We start from the raw sequence: 17,806 nt of genomic DNA on the forward strand, positions 1-17,806 counted from the left end.
GAATATCAGGCAGTCATGTAGTGTGTATCTGTAGTGAATATCAGGCAGTCATGCAGTGTATATCTGTAGTGAATATCAGGCAGTCATGCAGTGTGTATCTGTAGTGAATATCAGGCTGCCATGCAGTGTGTTTCTGTAGTGAATATCAGACAGTCATGTAGTGTGTTTCTGTAGTGAATATCAGGCAGTCATGCAGTGTGTATCTGTAGTGAATATCAGGCAGTCATGCAGTGTGCATCTGTAGTGAATATCAGGCAGTCATGCAGTATGTATCTGTAGTGAATATCAGGCAGGCATGCAGTGTGTATCTGTAGTGAATATGAAGCAGTCATGCAGTGTGTATCTGTAGTGAATATCAGGCAGTCATGCAGTGTGTATCTGTAGTGAATATCAGGCAAATATGCAGTGTGTATCTGTAGTGAATATCAGACAGTCATGCAGTGTGTATCTGTTGTGAATATCAGGCATTCATGCAGTGTGTATCTGTAGTGAATATCAGGCAGTCATGCAGTGTGTATCTGTTGTGAATATCAGGCATTCATGCAGTGTGTATCTGTAGTGAATATCAGACAGTCATGCAGTGTGTATCTGTTGTGAATATCAGGCATTCATGCAGTGTGTATCTGTAGTGAATATTAGGCAGTCCTGCAGTGTGTATCTGTAGTGAATATCAGGCAGGCATGCAGTGTGTATCTGTAGTAAATATCAGGCATTCATGCAGTGTGTATCTGTAGTAATTATCAGGCATTCATGCAGTGTGTATCTGTAGTAAATATCAGGCATTCATCGAGTGTGTATCTGTAGTAAATATCTGGCATTATTGAAGTGCATATCTGTAGTGAATATGATTCTGTCATGCAGTGTGTATCTGTAGTGAATATCAGGCTGTCCTGCAGTGTGTATCTGTAGTGAATATCAGGCAGTCCTGCAGTGTGTATCTGTAGTGAATATCAGGCAGTCCTGCAGTGTGTATTTGTAGTGAATATCAGGCAGTCATGCAGTGAGTATCTGTAGTGAATATCAGGCAGTCATGCAGTGTGTATCTGTAGTGAATATCAGGCAGTCATGCAGTGTGTATCTGTTGTGAATATCAGGCATTCATGCAGTGTGTATCTGTAGTGAATATCAGGCAGTTACGCAGTGTGTATCTGTAGTGAATATCAGGCACTCATGCAGTGTGCATCTTTAGTGAGTATCAGGCACAAATGCAGTGTGTATCTGTAGTTATCAGACAGTCATGCAGTGTGTATCTGCAGTGAATATCAGGAAGTCATGCAGTGTGTATCTGTAGTGAATATCAAGCAGTCATGCAGCGTGTATCTGTAGTGAATATCAGGCAGTCATGCAGTGTGTATCTGTAGTGAATATCAGGCTGCCATGCAGTGTGTATCTGTAGTGAATATCAGGCAGTTACGCAGTGTGTATCTGTAGTGAATATCAGGCAGTCATGCAGTGTGTATCTGTAGTGAATATCAGGCTGCCATGCAGTGTGTATCTGTAGTGAATATCAGGCAGTTACGCAGTGTGTATCTGTAGTGAATATCAGGCACTCATGCAGTGTGCATCTTTAGTGAGTATCAGGCACAAATGCAGTGTGTATCTGTAGTTATCAGACAGTCATGCAGCGTGTATCTGTAGTGAATATCAGGCAGTCATGCAGTGTGTATCTGTAGTGAATATCAGGCTGCCATGCAGTGTGTATCTGTAGTGAATATCAGGCAGTTACGCAGTGTGTATCTGTAGTGAATATCAGGCACTCATGCAGTGTGCATCTTTAGTGAGTATCAGGCACAAATGCAGTGTGTATCTGTAGTTATCAGACAGTCATGCAGTGTGTATCTGCAGTGAATATCAGGAAGTCATGCAGTGTGTATCTGTAGTGAATATCAAGCAGTCATGCAGCGTGTATCTGTAGTGAATATCAGGCAGTCATGCAGTGTGTATTTGTAGTGAATATCAGGCAGACATGCAGTGTGTATTTGTAGTAAATATCTGGCAGTCATGCAGTGTGCATCTGCAGTGAATATCAGGCAGTCATGCAGTGTGTATCTGTAGTGAGTATCAGGCAGTCATGCAGTGTGTATCTTTAGTGAATATCAGGCAGTCATGCAGTGTATATCTGTAGTGAATATCAGGCAGGCATGCAGTGTGCATCTGTAGTGAAAATCAGGCAGTCATGCAGTGTGTATCTGTAGTGAATATCAGGCTGCCATGCAGTGTGTATCTGTAGTGAATATCAGGCAGTCATGCAGTGTGTATCTGTAGTGAATATCAGGCAGTCATGCAGTGTGTATCTGTAGTGAATATCAGGCGGTCATGCAGTGTGTATCTGTAGTGAAAATCAGGCTGCCATGCAGTGTGTATCTGTAATAAATATCAGGCAGCCATGCAGTGTATATCTGTAGTGAATATCAAGCAGTCATGCAGTGTGTATCTGTAGTGAATATCAGGCTGCCTGGCAGTGTGTATCTGTAGTGAATATCAGGCAGTCATGCAGTGTATATCTGTAGTGAATATCAGGCAGTCATGCAGTGTGTATCTGTAGTGAATATCAGGCTGCCATGCAGTGTGTTTCTGTAGTGAATATCAGGCAGTCATGCAGTGTGCATCTGTAGTGAATATCAAGCAGTCATGCAGTGTGTATCTGTAGGGAATATGAGGCAGTTGTTCAGTGTGTCTCTCTAGTGAATATCAGACAGTGTTTATCTGTAGTGAATGACACACAGTCAAGCAGTGTGTAATTGTAGTAAACATATCAGGCAGTTATGCAGTGAATAGCTGTAGTAATTACAAGGCAGTCATGCTGTTTGAATCTGTGGTGCCGTGCGTATTAGACAGGCATGCAGTGTGTATCTGCAGTGAATATAAGACAGTCATGCAGTGTGTATCTTTCGTGAATATCAGGCAGTCATGCAGTGTGTATCTGTAGTAAATATCAGGCAGCCACGCAGTGTATAACTTTCACGAATCCTGTCGCAGTCAGAAATTGCATTGATTTCTTTTCAAACCATTTTTAGCTGGTTATTTGTCTAATATGGAGATACAACCCCATTATTAAGTACTCAGCATTTTATAAAAATATATTTAAAAAATAGAAAGCACAGTCATTCAGAACTGAAAAAAAGGTCAAACACTTGAGCAGTAGGAAAGTACAAAAGTGCCTTAGCAGTATCAAACAACTCCTGCTCAGTAGAATATCAAAGTGAATCACATGTAACATAAAAATATAATACACATGTCATATGTATGTTATTTCAAAATTTACTAGTTGCATCCTATTTTGTACATTACTTATTTTAACCTCTAAATCCACCTCTGTACTACAAACACTAAAGAAAGTTTCTTTAAGAGCAGAAATCCCACAACGCACTAACTATAAAATGAATTCTGTTCCTTTAACGAATATCAGGCAGTCCTGCCTGTGTATCTGTAGTGAATATCAGGCAGTCCTGAAGTGTGTATCTGTAGTGAATATCAGGCAGTCATGCAGTGAGTATCTGTAGTGAATATCAGGCAGTCATGCAGTGTGTATCTGTAGTGAATATCAGGCAGTTATGCAATGTGTATCTGTAGTGAATATCAGGCAGTCATGCAGTGTGAATCTGTAGTGAATATCAGGCAGTCATGGAGTGTGTATCTGTAGTGAATATCAGGCAGTCCTGCAGTGTGTATCTGTAGTGAATATCAGGCAGTCATGCAGTGTGTATCTGTAGTGAATATCAGGCAGTCATGCAGTGTATACCTGTAGTGAATATCAGGCAGTCCTGCAGTGTGTATCTGTAGTGAATATCAGGCAGTCCTGCAGTGTGTATCTGTATTGAATATCAGGCAGTCCTGCAGTGTGTATCTGTAGTGAATATCAGCCAGTCATTCAGTGTGTATCTGTAGTAAATATCAGGCATTCATGCAGTGTGTATCTGTAGTAAATAACTGGCATTATTGCAGTGCATATTTGTAGTGAATATGATTCTGTCATGCAGTGTGTATCTGTAGTGAATATCAGGCTGCCATGCAGTGTGTATCTGTAGTAAATATCAGGCAGTCATGTAGTGTGCATCTGTAGTGAATATCAGGCAGTCATGCAGTGTGTATCTGTAGTGAATATCAGGCTGCCATGCAGTGTGTATCTGTAGTGAATATCAGGCTGCCATGCAGTGTGTTTCTGTAGTGAATATCAGACAGTCATGTAGTGTGTTTCTGTAGTGAATATCAGGCAGTCACGCAGTGTGTATCTGTAGTGAATATCAGGCAGTCATGCAGTGTGCATCTGTAGTGAATATCAGGCAGTCATGCAGTATGTATCAGTAGTAAATATTAGGCAGTCATGCAGTGTGTATCTGTAGTGAATATCAAGCAGTCATGCAGTGTGTATCTGTAGGGAATATGAGGCAGTTGTGCAGTGTGTCTCTCTAGTGAATATCAGACAGTGTTTATCTGTACTGTAGTGAATGACACACAGTCAAGCAGTGTGTAATTGTAGTAAACATATCAGGCAGTTATGCAGTAAATAGCTGTAGTAATTACAAGGCAGTCATGCTGTGTGAATCTGTGGTGCTGTGCGTATTAGACAGGCATGCAGTGTGTATCTGCAGTGAATATAACGCAGCCATGCAGTGTGTATCTGTAGTGAATATTAGACAGTCCTGAAGTTTGCATCATTGGAGAATATCAGGCAGTCATGCAATGTGTATCTTTCGTGAATATCAGGCAGTCATGCAGTGTGTATCTGTAGTGAATATCAGGCAGTCATGCAGTGTGTATCTGTAGTGAATATCAGGCAGTCATGCAGTGTGTATCTGTAGTGAATATCAGGCAGCCATGCAATGTGTATCTGTAGTGAATATCAGGCAGCCATGCAGTGTATAACTTTTACGAATCCTGTCGCAGTCAGAAATTGCATCGATTTCTTTTCAAACCATTTTTAGCTGGTTATTTGTCTAATATGGAGATACAACCCCATTATTAAGTACTCAGCATTTTATAAAAATATATTTAAAAAATAGAAAGCACAGTCATTCAGAACTGAAAAAAGGTCAAACACTTGAGCAGTAGGAAAGTACAAAAGTGCCTTAGCAGTATCAAACAACTCCTGCTCAGGAGAATATCAAAGTGAATCACATGTAACATAAAAATATAATACAAATGTCATATGTATGTCATTTCAAAATTTACTAGTTGCATCCTATTTTGTACATTACTTATTTTAACCTCTAAATCCACCTCTATACTACAAACACTAAAGAAAGTTTCTTTAACCTCCCTGGCGGTAAGCCCGAGCTGAGCTATGTCACGCAGGAGGATTTCTCCGGCTCTACTGGGGCGATTCGCCCCATTCAAAGTGCTGTGCGCGCAGCCAGCACTTTGCTAGCAGCGTGCACAGCTTGATCGCCGCCGCTCTGCGGCGATCGCCCGCACGCAGCGGCGAAGGAGGGCCCCCCCCGCCAGAGCCCTGCGCTGCCCGGACCAATGAGTTCCGGGCAGCGCTATGGGCTGGATCGGGTGCGCCTGATGTAAGGACGTCGGCTGACGTCCATGACGTCATTCCGATCGTCGCCATGGCGACAGGAGAAGCCAAACAGGGGAACGCGTTATATACGCGCTCCCCTGTTTGCTATTAGTGCCGGCGACGATCGCACTAGAGGGACACATGCGCCCTCTAGTGGTGTTTCATGTAGCTACCACTCTGATAGCTTTACATGAAACAAAAAAAAAAATAAAAAAAAAAGGATTTTTGCCCATTTGGCAAAAAAAATTAACCGCCAGGGAGGTTAAGAGCAGAAATCCCACAACGCACTAACTAAAAAATGAATTGTGTTCCTTTAGTAAATATCAGACAGTCATGCAGTGTGTATCTGTAGTGAATATCAGGCAATCCTGCAGTGTGCACTTGTAGTGAATATCAGGCAGCCATGCAGTGTGTATCTGTAGTGATTATCAGGCAGTCATGCAGTGTGTATCTGTAGTGAATAGCAGGCAGCCATTCAGTGTGTATCTGTAGTGATTATCAGGCAGTCATGCAGTGAGTATCTGTAGTGAATATCAGGCAGTCATGCAGTGTGTATCTGTAGTGAATATCAGGCAGTCATGCAGTGTGTATCTGTAGTGAATATCAGGCAGTCATGCAGTGTGAATCTATAGTGAATATCAGGCAGTCATGCAGAGTGTATCTGTTGTGAATATCAGGCATTCATGCAGTGTGTATCTGTAGTGAATATCAGGCAGTCATGGAGTGTGTATCTGTAGTGAATATCAGGCAGTCATGCAGTGTGTATCTGTAGTAAATATCAGGCATTCATGCAGTGTGTATCTGTAGTGAATATCAGGCAGTCATGCAGTGTGTATCTGTAGTGAATATCAGGCAGTTATGCCGTGTGTATCTGTAGTGAATATCAGGCAGTTATGCCGTGTGTATCTGTAGTGAATATCAGGCAGTCATGCAGTGTGTATATGTAGTGAATATCAGGCAGTCATGCAGTGTGTATCTGTAGTGAATATCAAGCAGTCATGCAGTGTGAATCTATAGTGAATATCAGGCAGTCATGCAGAGTGTATCTGTTGTGAAAATCAGGCATTCATGCAGTGTGTATCTGTAGTGAATATCAGGCAGTCATGGAGTGTGTATCTGTAGTGAATATCAGGCAGTCATGCAGTGTGTATCTGTAGTAAATATCAGGCATTCATGCAGTGTGTATCTGTAGTAAATATCTGGAATTATTGCAGTGCATATCTGTAGTGAATACGATTCTGTCATGCAGTGTGTATCTGTAGTGAATATCAGGCAGTCATGCAGTGTGTATTTGTAGTGAATATCAGGCAGTTATGCCGTGTGTATCTGTAGTGAATATCAGGCAGTCATGCAGTGTGTATCTTAAATGAATATCAGGCAGTCCTGCAGTGTGTATCTGTAGTGAATATCAGGCAGTCCTGTAGTGTGTATCTGTAGTGAATATCAGGCAGTCATGCAGTGTGTATCTGTAGTAAATATCAGGCACTTATGCAGTGTGAATCTGTAGTGAATATCAGGCGGCCTGGTGATGCGCTGATCCCACTTTTTCTGCGCAATTCTTAAATTTACTGGTAGCGCGCCCAGGCTATGCATATGCATAGGTAGGTTTTAGTTAGTGTTAGGTCCCCCTCCCATGGAGGAAAGACTTCTTCGACAGTGGGAGGGACAAGTACCTAGCAAATTGCAAATTGTTAGTGAAACTAACATCCTCCAAGTGGTAGACAGGTCATGTGTGTGCTCATTGTGTATTTGAATCCCATGAGTGGGGTGTGCACTTTTTTTGCAGGTAAGCACTCATCTGTTTTTAAGAAGCGCTGTTCATTTCTTTGCTATGTTTGATTTAATTCTGGTCAGCTGCTCCCACTTGATAGTTTTCTTTGGTGTATATGCAGAGCCTCTGTTTGGGTTCAAGGTGCGTTTTGTAGTTCCTGGGGGGGCTCAGCGCATCTCTGAGCTGAGGCCATCCAGAGGCGGCCTGGTGATGCGCTGATCCCACTTTTTCTGCGCAATTCTTAAATTTACTGGTAGCGCGCCCAGGCTATGCATATGCATAGGTAGGTTTTAGTTAGTGTTAGGTCCCCCTCCCATGGAGGAAAGACTTCTTCGACAGTGGGAGGGACAAGTACCTAGCAAATTGCAAATTGTTAGTGAAACTAACATCCTCCAAGTGGTAGACAGGTCATGTGAGTGTATATCTGTAGTGAATATCAGGCAGTCATGCAGTCTGTATCAGTAGTGAATATCAGGCAGACATGCAGTGTGTATCTGTAGTGCATATCAGGCAGTCATGCAGTGTATATCTGTAGTGAATATCAGGCAGTCATGCAGTCTGTATCAGTAGTGAATATCAAACAGTCATGCAGTGTGTATCTGTATGGAATATCAGGCAGTAATGCAGTGTGTATCTGTAGTGCATATCAGGCAATCATGCAGTATGTATCTGAAGTAATTATCAGGCAGTAATGCAGTGTTTATCTGTAGTTATTTCCATGCAGTCATACAGTGTATATCTGTATGGAATATCAGGCAGTCATGCAGTGTGTATTTGTAGTGAATATGATTCTGTCATGCAGTGTGTATCTGTAGTGAATATCAGGCAGTCATGCAGTGTGTATCTGTAGTGAATATCAGGCAGTTATGCCGTGTGTATCTGTAGTGAATATCAGGCAGTCATGCAGTGTGTATCTTAAATGAATATCAGGCAGTCCTGCAGTGTGTATCTGTAGTGAATATCAGGCAGTCCTGCAGTGTGTATCTGTAGTGAATATCAGGCAGTCATGCAGTGTGTATCTGTAGTGAATATCAGGCACTTATGCAGTGTGAATCTGTAGTGAATATCAGGCAGTCATGCAGTGAATATCAGGCATTCATGCAGTGTGTATCTGTAGTGAATATCAGGCAGTTATGCCGTGTGTATCTGTAGTGAATATCAGGCAGTCATGCAGTGTGTATCTGTAGTGAATATCAGGCAGTCATGCAGTGCGTATCTGTAGTGAATATCAGGCAGTCCTGCAGTGTGTATCTGTAGTGAATACCAGGCAGTCCTGCAGTGTGTATCTGTAGTGAATATCAGGCAGTCATGCGGTGTGTATCTGTAGAGAATATCAGGCAGTCAGTAATTCAGTGTGTATCTGTAGTGAATATCAGTCATGCATTGTGTATCTTTAGTTAGTATTGCACACGCAGTCGTATGGTTTGTATCTGTAATCAGGCAGTCATGCAGTGTGTATCTGTAGTGATTATCAGGCAGTCATGCAGTGTGTATCTGTAGTGAATATCAGGCAGTCATGCAGTGTAATTGCAGTGAATATCAGGCAGGCATGCAGTGTGTATCTGTAGTGAATATCAGGCAGTGATGCAATGTGTATGTGTAGTAAATAAAATTCAGTCATACAGCTTCTATCTGTAGTGAATATCAGTCAGGCATGCAGTGTGTATCTGTAGTGAATATCAGGCAGCCACGCAGTGTGTCTTGGTAGTAAATATCAGGCAGTCATGCAGTGTGTATCTGTAGTAAATATCAGGCAGTCATGTAGAGCGTTGTAAATATCAGACAGTTATGCAGTGTGTATCCATAGTGAATATCAATTTGTCATGCAGTGTGTATCTGTAGTGAATATTGGGCAGTCATGCAGTGGATAACTGTTGTGAATATCAAGCAGTCATGCAGTCTTTATCTGTAGTGAATATCAGGCAGCCATGCAGTCTGTATCTGTAGTGAATATCAGGCAGTCATGCAGTGTGTATCTGTAGTGAATATCAGGCAGTTATGCAGTGTGTATCTGTAGTAATCATCAGGCAGTCATGCAGTGTGAATCTGTAGTGAATATCAGGCAGTCATGCAGTGTGTATCTGTAGTGAATATCAGGCAGTCATGCAGTGTGTATCTGTAGTGAATATCAGGCAGTTATGCAGTGTGTATCTGTAGTAATCATCAGGCAGTCATGCAGTGTGAATCTGTAGTGAATATCAGGCAGTCATGCAGTGTGTATCTGTAGTGAATATCAGGCAGTCATGCAGTGTGTATCTGTAGTGCATATCAGGCAGTCATGCAGTGTGTATCTGTAGTGCATATCAGGCAGTCATGCAGTCTTTATCTGTAGTGAATATCAGGCAGCCATGCAGTGTGTATCTGTAGTGAATATCAGGCAGTCATGCAGTGTGTATCTGTAGTGAATATCAGGCAGTTATGCAGTGTGTATCTGTAGTAATCATCAGGCAGTCATGCAGTGTGAATTTGTAGTGAATATCAGGCATTCATGCAGTGTGTATCTGTAGTGAATATCAGGCAGTCATGCAGTGTGTATCTGTAGTGCATATCAGGCAGTCATGCAGTGTGTATCTGTAGTGCATATCAGGCAGCCATGCAGTGTATTTCTGTAGTGAATATCAAGCAGTCATGCAGTGTGTATCAGTAGTGAATATTAAACAGTCATGCAGTGTGTATCTGTTTGGAATATCAGGCAGTAATGCAGTGTGTATCTGTAGTGCATATCAGGCAATCATGCAGTATGTATCTGAAGTAATTATCAGGCAGTAATGCAGTGTTTATCTGTAGTTATTTCCATGCAGTCATACAGTGTATATCTGTATGGAATATCAGGCAGTCATGCAGTGTGTATTTGTAGTGAATATCAGGTAGTCATGCAGTGCATATCTGTAGTGAATATGATTCTGTCATGCAGTGTGTATCTGTAGTGAATATCAGGCAGTCATGCAGTGTGTATCTGTAGTGAATATCAGGCAGTTATGCCGTGTGTATCTGTAGTGAATATCAGGCAGTCATGCAGTGTGTATCTTAAATGAATATCAGGCAGTCCTGCAGTGTGTATCTGTAGTGAATATCAGGCAGTCCTGCAGTGTGTATCTGTAGTGAATATCAGGCAGTCATGCAGTGAGTATCTGTAGTGAATATCAGGCAGTCATGCAGTGAGTATCTGTAGTGAATATCAGGCACTTATGCAGTGTGAATCTGTAGTGAATATCAGGCAGTCATGCAGTGAATATCAGGCATTCATGCAGTGTGTATCTGTAGTGAATATCAGGCAGTTATGCCGTGTGTATCTGTAGTGAATATCAGGCAGTCATGCAGTGTGTATCTGTAGTGAATATCAGGCAGTCATGCAGTGCGTATCTGTAGTGAATATCAGGCAGTCCTGCAGTGTGTATCTGTAGTGAATACCAGGCAGTCCTGCAGTGTGTATCTGTAGTGAATACCAGGCAGTCCTGCAGTGTGTATCTGTAGTGAATATCAGGCAGTCATGCGGTGTGTATCTGTAGAGAATATCAGGCAGTCAGTAATTCAGTGTGTATCTGTAGTGAATATCAGTCATGCATTGTGTATCTTTAGTTAGTATTGCACACGCAGTCGTATGGTTTGTGTCTGTAATCAGGCAGTCATGCAGTGTGTATCTGTAGTGATTATCAGGCAGCCATGCAGTGTGTATCTGTAGTAAATATGAGGCAGTCATGCAGTGTGTATCTGTAGTGAATATCAGGCAGTCATGCAGTGTAATTGCAGTGAATATCAGGCAGGCATGCAGTGTGTATCTGTAGTGAATATCAGGCAGTGATGCAATGTGTATGTGTAGTGAATAAAATTCAGTCATACAGCTTCTATCTGTAGTGAATATCAGTCAGGCATGCAGTGTGTATCTGTAGTGAATATCAGGCAGCCACGCAGTGTGTCTTGGTAGTAAATATCAGGCAGTCATGCAGTGTGTATCTGTAGTAAATATCAGGCAGTCATGCAGAGCATTGTAAATATCAGACAGTTATGCAGTGTGTATCCATAGTGAATATCAATTTGTCATGCAGTGTGTATCTGTAGTGAATATTGGGCAGTCATGCAGTGGATAACTGTTGTGAATATCAAGCAGTCATGCAGTCTTTATCTGTAGTGAATATCAGGCAGCCATGCAGTGTGTATCTGTAGTGAACATCAGGCAGTCATGCAGTGTGTATCTGTAGTGAATATCAGGCAGCCCTGCAGTGTTTATCTGTAGTGAATATCAGGCAGTCGTGCAGTGTGTATCTGTAGTGAATACCAGGCAGTCATGCAGTGTGTATATGTAGTGAATATGAGGCAGTCATGCAGTGTGTATCTGTAGTGAATATCAGACAGTCATGCAGTATGTATCTGTAGTGAATATCAGGCAGTCATGCAGTGCGTATCTGTAGTGAATATCAGGCAGCCACGCAGTGTGTATCTGTAGTGAATATCAGGCAGCTATGCAGTGTATAACTTTCACGAATCCTGTTGCAGTCAGAAATTGCATTGATTTCTTTCCAAATCATTTTTATTCGGTTATTTGTCTAATATGGAGATACAACCCCATTATTAAGTACTCAGCATTTTATAAAAATATATTTAAAAAATAGAAAGCACAGTCATTCAGAACTGAAAAAAAGGTCAAACACTTGAGCAGTAGGAAAGTACAAAAGTGCCTTAGCAGTATCAAACAACTCCTGCTCAGTAGAATATTAAAGGGAATCACATGTAACATAAAAATATAATACAAATGTCATATGTATGTCATTTCAATATTTACTAGTTGCTTCCTATTTTGTACATTACTTATTTTAACCTCTAAATCCATCTCTGTACTACAAACACTAAAGAAAGTTTCTTTAAGAGCAGAAATCACACAACGCACTAACTATAAAATGAAGTGTTCCTTTAGTGAATATTAGGCAGTTACGCAGTGTGTATCTGAAGTAATCATCAGGCAGTTATGCAGTGTGTATCTGTAGTAATCATCAGGCAGTCATGCAGTGTGAATCTGTAGTGAATATCAGGCAGTCATGCAGTGTGTATCTGTAGTGAATATCAGGCAGTCATGCAGTGTGTATCTGTAGTGCATATCAGGCAGTCATGCAGTGTGTATCTGTAGTGCATATCAGGCAGCCATGCAGTGTATATCTGTAGTGAATATCAGGCAGTCATGCAGTCTGTATCAGTAGTGAATATCAAACAGTCATGCAGTGTGTATCTGTATGGAATATCAGGCAGTAATGCAGTGTGTATCTGTAGTGCATATCAGGCAATCATGCAGTATGTATCTGAAGTAATTATCAGGCAGTAATGCAGTGTTTATCTGTAGTTATTTCCTTGCAGTCATACAGTGTGTATCTGTAGTGAATATCAAGCAGTCATGCAGTGTGTATCTGTAGTGAATATCAGGCAGTCATGCAGTGTGTACCTGTAGTGAATATCAGGCAGTCATGCAGTGTGTATCTGTAGTGAATTTAAGGCAGTCATGCAGTGTGTATCTGTAGTGAATATCAGGTGGTTATGCAGTGTGTATCTGTAGTGAATATCAAGCAGTCATGCAGTGTTTATCTGTAGTGAATATCAGGCAGTCATGCAGTGTGTATCTGTAGTGCATATCAGGCAGTCATGCAGTGTGTATCTGTAGTGCATATCAGGCAGCCATGCAGTGTATATCTGTCGTGAATATCAGGCAGTCATGCAGTGTGAATATTTAGTGAGTATCAGGCAGTCATGCAGTGTGTATATGTAGTGAACTGTAGGCAATCATGCAGTTTATATAATTTAGTGAATATCACGCAGTCATGCAGTGTGTGCCTTTAGTAAATACCATGCATTCATGCAGTGAGTATCTGTAGTTTACTTTAGGCAGTAATGCAGTGTGTATCTGTAGTGAATATCAGGCAGTCATGCAGTGTGTATTTGTAGTGAATATCAGGCAGTCATGCAGTGTGTATTTGTAGTGAATATCAGGCAGTCCTGCAGTGTGTATCTGTAGTGAATATCAGGCAGTCATGCAGTGTGTATTTGTAGTGAATATCAGGCAGTCATGCAGTGTGTATTTGTAGTGAATATCGGGCAGTAATGCAGTGTTTATCTGTAGTGAGTATCATTTTTAACTGTACTGAATTCCTGACCATCTTAAAATCTAGCAGTTATACCGTATATACTCGCATATAAGCCGACCCGCATATAAGCCGACCCCCCAACTTTTCCCTGAAAAACCAGGGGAAAATGATTGACCCCCATATAAGCCGGGGGTAGGAAATGCTGGCCGCCTTATTCCCCGAGTGTGTCTTAGTATAGCTAGTAAAGTGTCCAGTATGGGTAGGTAGTGCCCCAGTATAGCTAGTATAGTGCCCAGTATAGCTAGTATAGTGCTCAGTATAGCTAGTATAGTGCTCAGTATAGCTAGTAAAGTGCCCCAGTTTAGCTAGTATACTGCCCAGTACAGCTAGTATAGTGCTCAGTATAGCTAGTAAAGTGCCCCAGTTTAGCTAGTATAGTGCTCAGTATAGCTAGTATAGTGCTCAGTATAGCTAGTATAGTGCTCAGTATAGCTAGTATAGTGCCCCAGTTTAGCTAGTATAGTGCTCAGTATAGCTAGTAAAGTGCCCCAGTATAGCTAGTATAGTGCTCAGTATAGCTAGTATAGTGCCCCAGTATAGCTAGTATAGTGCTCAGTATAGCTAGTATAGTGCCCAGTATAGCTAGTATAGTGCTCAGTATAGCTAGTATAGTGCCCCAGTTTAGCTAGTATAGTGCTCAGTATAGCTAGTATAGTGCCCCAGTTTAGCTAGTATAGTGCTCAGTATAGCTAGTATAGTGCCCCAGTTTAGCTAGTATAGTGCCCCAGTTTAGCTAGTATAGTGCTCAGTATAGCGCTCAGTATAGCTAGTATAGCGCCCCAGTTTAGCTAGTATAGCGCTCAGTAAAGCTAGTTACGTGCCCCAGTTTAGCCAGTACAGTCCCCGCTCCCCATGGCCGCCGCCGCCGCTATTACCTGGCTGCATCTTCTATTTCAATCTCCGTTCTTGTAAACATTCAGAGCAGCGCGCCCGGCGCTGCTACTGTGACGAGCGGCGAGCCAGGAAAGAGCGGTTCCCATAGTAACAGGACGCTCTTTCCTGCCTCGTCACAGTAGCAGCGCCGGGCACGCTGCTCTGAATGTTTACAAGAACGGAGATTGAAATAGAAGATGCAGCCAGGTAATAGCGGCGGCGGCGGCCATGGGGGGAGCGGGGGACCCGCGGACCAGCGGAGGGGGGGACCCGCGGACCACCATGACTCGCATACAAGCCGAACCCCCAACTTTTGGCCCCCTTTTTGGGGGTCAAAAATTCGGCTTGTATGCGAGTATATACGGTATGTTTGAGTATCAGTAGCCTTTTCTGGCAGTGTGTAGCTATTGTGTACATCGGGAATTCAGGTGGTTTGTATATTTATTGTGAATGTTAGGCAGTGATGTTTCTGGTTGAACTCGATGAACGTATGTCTTTTTTTAACCTAAATAACTATGTAACTATATGTTGAGTGTTTGTAGCATGCATAGCAACTGTGGACTGTGTGTGTGTTGTAGATTATGGTTATAGTGTTATTTTAAGCCAACTCTTCATTGTTGTTGTTTTTTTCCCCTTTTAAAACATATTTAACCACTTCCGGATTCTCGGAGCGTATATACACGCCCCTGAATCCTGAAGTGTATACCATGGAAACGTTCCATGTCAGTTCACGGAGGGTGTCTCCGTGAACACCCTGCGAGCCGATCGGCGGCTCGCAGGGTAAATGTAAACACACGGGGAAGATCTTCCCCAGTGTTTACATGTATACGGCGCTGCTGCGCAGCAGCGCCGTAGAGGAGATCGGCGATCCCCGGCCTCTGATTGGCCGGGGATCACCGGCATCTGATAGGCTAAAGCCTATCCCATCAGGCGCAGGATGGAAATCCGTCCTGCGCCGCTCACAGGGGGAGGGAGAGGGAGGGAAGGGGAAGGAGGCCAGGAAGCGCTGCGGAGGGGGGCTTTGAAGAGCCCCCCCCGCAAGCGCGGCGATCAGACCCCCCCAGCAGGACATCCCCCTAGTGGGGAAAAAAGGGGGGAAGTCTGATCGCCCTGGCTGCTAGCTGATCTGTGCTGTGGGCTGGAGAGCCCACGCAGCACAGATCAGCACAAAATTTCATGGTGTGGAAGTGGTTAATGTGTTTGCTAGTTTACCATTATATAAACAAAAACAAAACAAAACATAAATAATCACAAACTAACAAATAACTGCTGTTAACTTTACTATTAAAGTGAATGGTATGTAACATAGAGACATAGAAGAGACATGTTAATTATACGTTTTAGGTGCATCTTAATTTACATACCTCTAATTTTAGCCAGTTCAACACTGAGGTTTTTTGTTTTGGACCAGAGCAATTTTCACCTTTCAGCGCTCCTACGTTTCATTTGCCAATAGCTGTATCACTATTTATCACAACAAAAGGATCTATGTCTTGTTTTTTATTTATTTTTTTTTTTTTTTTTACCAACTATGCTTTCTTTGAGTGGTAAATTTTGCTTACAATTATTTTTTTCTAAAAGCATTTTCACAGGAATAAAATAATAAAAATAAATAAATGAATACATTTTTTCTCAGTTTTCAGCAATTATAATTTAAAAAATTTTAATACATGCTACCATAATTAAAACCCACATTTTTTTTGCCCATTTGTCCCAGTTTACACCATTTAAATTATGTGTAGAGCTGTACAGAGGCGCCAGTGGGATAAAAGTCACTAAAACTTTTAAAACGTTCGGGATGCGGTGGTGGACCAGCCAACCCAAAACAGACACAGGTACTGTCGATTCAAGTAATAAATAATTTATTTATATACTCCAAAGACAAGTTGCAACGCGTTTCACGGGCAAAATTCCGCTTCCTCAGGCAATAAACAACTGGAGTAATATACTAAAAAATGACGACAGAGTTATTACTCTGTCGTCATTTTTTAGTGTATTACTCCAGTTGTTTATTGCCTGAGGAAGCGGGATTTTGCCCGTGAAACGCGTTGCAACTTGTCTTTGAAGTATATAAATAAATTATTTATTACTTGAATCGACAGTACCTGTGTCTGTTTTGGGTTGGCTGGTCCACCACCGCATCCCGAACGTTTTAAACGTTTTAGTGACTTTTATCCTACTGGCGCCTCTGTACAGCTCTACACATCAAGAATCCACCCTTGGTGGAAGGGTGGTACACCCTCCTTTTTTCCTCTATCCACAGAGAGCGACGTCTTAATCCTGAGTGGGGACAGGCTTGGTCTCCCCACCTGCCTTTTCAGTGGTTGCCTTGGAGGTAACCCTGGTTTGTAAGTACAATACTTACGTTTCATCATTATCATTCGCACTCCTCCAATACAAGCTACACTATATTGGGCTCTCGGTTTTCTACCTTTTATACCATTTAAATTATGTCCATATCACAATGTATGGCGACAATAACAGTATATTTTTTCAGTTCTGCATCCATCACTAATTACAAGCCATTTTTGGAAAACTAACAGTAATATATCCTCATGGCTTACATATTCAACAAAGTTGAGTCCCTAAGGTAACTATTTAAGTATTTTTGTTGTATATGTAATTTTTTTTAAAATAAAGGTGTTTATTTTGGTAATTATTGGAGGGGAGGTAAGGGGTTAACTGATGAGTATTTTATGTCATTTCATATGATGTTTATGTAGGTGTAATTTTACTATTCGGCCACTAGATTTCCCGCCGCTTTGTTCTGATCATGTAACTTTTACTGCAAACATGTGTTACAGGAAGTAATATGTGCATGCTTTCACTTTCTGTTTCATTAAGTGGATAATCTATCTCTTAAAAAACAAAAAACAAAACAGACGTTCTATAAATAAAGATATCACAAAACTAACTATCAAATAAAAGTGTTCATCTGTAGTGAATTTAAGGCAGCCATGCAGCGTTTGACTGTCATAATTATTAGGCACTCACACAGTGTGTAGCTGCAGAGAATATCAGGCAGGCATGCAGTGTGTATCTGTAGTGAATATGAGTCAGTCATGCAGTGTGTATCTGTAGTGAGTATCAGGCAGTCATGCAGTGTGTATCTGTAGTGAATATCAGGCAGTCATGCAGTGTGTATCTGTAGTGAATATCAGGCAGTCATGCAGTGTGTATCTGTAGTGAATATGAGGCAGTCATGCAGTGTGTATCTGTAGTGAATATCAGGCAGTCATGCAGTGTGTATCTGTAGTGAATATGAGGCAGTCAAGCAGTGTGTATCTGTAGTGAATATCAGGCAGTCATGCAGTGTGTATCTGTAGTGAATATCAGGCAGTCATGCAGTGTGTATCTGTAGTGAATATGAGGCAGTCATGCAGTGTGTATCTGTAGTGAATATGATACAGTCAAGCAGTGTGTATCTGTAGTGAATATGAGGCAGTCAAGCAGTGTGTATCTGTAGTGAATATCAGACAGTCATGCAGTGTGTCTCTGTAGTGAATATCAGGCAGCCATGCAGTGTAT

General features: G+C 41.8%; 1 protein-coding gene across 23 annotated transcripts in view; it reads right to left on the reverse strand.

Moving 5' to 3' along the window:
* Positions 1-17,806, reverse strand: part of CELF4 (CUGBP Elav-like family member 4) — a 1,336,489-nt gene that overhangs the window by 1,233,839 nt on the left and 84,844 nt on the right. The gene's annotated exons all lie outside the window — the stretch shown is intronic.

Source organism: Hyperolius riggenbachi, chromosome 1 (genome assembly GCF_040937935.1).
Source record: "Hyperolius riggenbachi isolate aHypRig1 chromosome 1, aHypRig1.pri, whole genome shotgun sequence".
Classification (NCBI taxonomy): domain Eukaryota; kingdom Metazoa; phylum Chordata; class Amphibia; order Anura; family Hyperoliidae; genus Hyperolius; species Hyperolius riggenbachi.